The following is a 3,410-nucleotide window of genomic DNA, read 5'->3' as shown; positions in this document are numbered from 1 at the left end:
TGAAATAGAAATCTTTTGTAACATTCTAAATGTCTTTATTGTCACTTTAATGCATTCTTGGTAAATAAACATTAATTTTTGAACAGTAGTGTATATATAAAGAGTGAGTATTCTACTGTGTTCATTTCTATAAAATCTAACAATGTAATATGATTAATTATTTTTTTGTTGTATCGAGTAGCACAACATTGTAACATGTTACTTTTAAAAGTAACGTTCCCCAACACTGGCCACCTGTAGTGAAATCACAGCTGTCTCTATTTCACCTCACTGATGTCTGGAGTGCCAGGATCTCCATACATAGAGCTTCTGGACTCTCCTTTCCTAAAGTGTCCATTCTGGGTGATGGCACCAGCTGTGAAACACACAAACACAGACAAATGTACACATATTGTACTGTGCGTGCGTGTGTGTGTGTTACTTTTAACATCCGTTGGCAAAAAACGTTGATACTCACTAGGTTCCTTATCAACGATTGTGCTGCTTCTGCGGCTGTCCACTGACAAATCATCCCGGTACTAAAGGAGCAGAAGAAGTGTTTATCCGACTGCTGATCAAAAACTTGCAAGGTTAACATTTGCACCAGGACATGACATTTGAATGTAGCACTCTCATGTCTCGAGTTACAACAGTGCAAAAGTAAACCGAATCAGTAAATACTGAAACAACGTACACACACCCACAATCAACACACAATGCTGTCAAAAGAATACAGCTAAAAATAGGAAAACAATTTGTCCATCTGTAAACTCCAAGACAGAACATGTTTTTTTTTGTTGGACTGATTCAGATTATACTTCTAATTCTGTACAACTAAAAATACCATTATGCAAAATAACCATTTCAAAGGTATCAGATGGACATTTGAGAGTCGAATGAGAGTTGTTTTCCACTCCACAGTCTGTTTCTGTTAAGATAACAATGAAATATCAAAAAAGCCTGTTAATATTTTCTAAATGCCTCTGATTTGTCTTATCTTTTTGGACTGACATTTGAGAAGTTTCAATGGAGTTTCAATTTTGATTAAGCAATATGCATTTTATAAAATATCGATTGCACAAAACAGCTGAAGACCGAGTCATTGGAGATCATAGATAAGAGAGAAATGCATGTTTACCACGAGGCCGAGGCCATTTCTGCAGAGTTGCCCCGGGCTGTTCATATGACTCAGGTTCTGGTAGAGCAGCTCAAAGAGTGGCAGGTACAGCAGACAGATGCGGGCCTGCTGATTCTGTCATGAGATGAAAGAAAAATGAATGATTCTGAAACACCGGAGCAGAAAGAACGGTCACTAGCCATTGACTGCAGCCAAAAACGACTTTACATAAGTGTTTGTTTTACTGTGCATATTTCATTTATGCTTCCATGATTTTAATAATGCATAAACAAACAAAAAATGCTACAATACACAATAATTCAAGCAATAATATTGGTATATTACATGAAAATATAAAAAAATTAATGCGGTTATAGCTAAACGGTTGACGGTGTTATGGGTGGTTGCACACCGGTCCAAGTCAAAATAAGTCTCTATCAGTGTCGTTACTGTTAAAAACTATTACAAATATATTTGTCAACTCAAACAAAGCTGGAATAAAGCAAAATATAAATATTAGAATAAAAAAATAACCTTAAAAAACTTAAGCAAATTAAATGTTGCTTGGAAACTGAGAACTACATTTAAGTTGAATTACTAAATACACTAAAATGAGAAAATAAATCTAAAAATATAAATATATTATTATTAATAATAATAATAATGTCAAAAGCAAAAAATAATAATAATAAATTATTATTTAAAATAATGGTACACAAATAATACCAAAATGAACACTTTTCTCTATGATATTCTCTAAATGATATGGCAAATAACACTAGTCTGTTCAATTAAAGGAATAGCATTTGGAACGATGTGATAAAACGGTCATATAACTATAAAATCCCTCACCTTGGCCTTATCAAGCACCACCTAAACAGAACTAGACTAAAGATTAAAGCCTAAACTTCTAAGACTTTTAGGAAATATTCTTGGAATGGCCCGTCCCGCATGTTTTTAGAAAATGAACAGCATTTTTGTGATGTTGTTCATACAGTTAAGCATATTTCAAATAGAAATGGACTCAGAATACAGAATCTGCTAAAAACTAAACTACATTAGCTTCTGATGTTCACTGTCTTCTGGAAATTATCCCACGATTATCCCAGAGGTGCAGGCACCAGTAGTAGCGGACTCACAATGTTGTTTAGAGCAAACAGATCATAGTGGCTTCTCAAGAAATGCGATTGCAGCAGGAGCTCGATAGCCACGTCTGTGCCAACGATCTGGAACTTTGATCTGGACTCATTGAGTCTGGCATTTGCATAACAGACAGATGTCTGTCTGGGATGAATGCAAACACAATGTGCAGCAGTTATTTACTATGGTGACAACGGTACGGCCATAACTGGAGGATTTCTTTGCATTGTTGTCGGCAACCCTATTTGATAAAAGATAAAATGCAAAACCACAAATTTCAATAACATCAACCTGCTTATGCACTGGGGTCATCTCGATCTCCCGCATCCCTGTGCATGATGTACAGAAAAGTTTAACTACAATTATTTGTGGTGCTTAGTTTTAATTACTACATTTACTTGAATTAAATCTGGTATTTCATTTATTACCGTGGGATTTTAATACACAAAACATCCAAATAAACTAGATTTTACATTTTCAGATGCGAATGTGTGAGAGGATGTTAAGACTATTTCTGTGCAGTTTATCCGTAAGTCTCTATGATATTCTGATCTTTAGATATAACTCGGTTCCCACTTTTAATCCAAGTCTATCTGATTTTTTTGCATGTTTTATCGCTGCCAGACAAAACTAGCAAATTTGTTGGAAAAGTAATGGCATGCCTCTCCTCAACAAGCTGCATGATTTGAGGCATCATTTATGTCTGTCAGTTTATGTGCGGGTTAAAGATACACTACACCCGACAATATCTCATCATGTATTCACCCTCATGCCGTCTCAGATGTATATGATTTTCTTTCTTCTGTTGAAAACAAACTGCTTTTCTTTTTTTTTTAAATAATCCATCTCTGTGAGCCCATATAACAAGTGAATGGAATCCTCAAAGTAGGCTTCAAAAACCACACAACACGACCTCTCGTCTTCTGAAGCAAAACAATAATGTGTTTGTGAAAAAAAATAATAAAATGTAGAACTTTTTAAACCCTAAACTATTGCTTTTGGCCCAGTGTCAAGTTCACTAGCCCAGTTCACACTTGACAAACATCCCACGTGACTCTTTCACAAAAAGTGACGTCATCTATGTTTCAGCATCCCTTCTCGCGAGTTTCACAGTTTGTTTATACCACGCTTTACTATGAGGGGCCGTACAAGCCATAATTCATTCTAGCACTCT

General features: G+C 35.5%; 1 long non-coding RNA gene across 1 annotated transcript; it reads right to left on the bottom strand.

The window, feature by feature from the left end:
- Nucleotides 1-272: 272 nt before the first annotated feature.
- On the bottom strand, nt 273-1,227 carry LOC107579604 (uncharacterized). Its single transcript, XR_001608503.1, has 3 exons — nt 1,118-1,227; nt 458-518; nt 273-355 (listed from the first exon to the last, which is right to left on the bottom strand). It is a non-coding gene; the product is annotated as an uncharacterized lncRNA (long non-coding RNA).
- Nucleotides 1,228-3,410: the final 2,183 nt, after the last annotated feature.

Source organism: Sinocyclocheilus grahami, unplaced genomic scaffold (genome assembly GCF_001515645.1).
Source record: "Sinocyclocheilus grahami isolate Dianchi unplaced genomic scaffold, SAMN03320097.WGS_v1.1 scaffold18508.1, whole genome shotgun sequence".
Lineage (NCBI taxonomy): Eukaryota > Metazoa > Chordata > Actinopteri > Cypriniformes > Cyprinidae > Sinocyclocheilus > Sinocyclocheilus grahami.
Note: the sequence above shows the minus strand (reverse complement) of the source record. Positions and strands in the feature narration are given on the sequence as shown.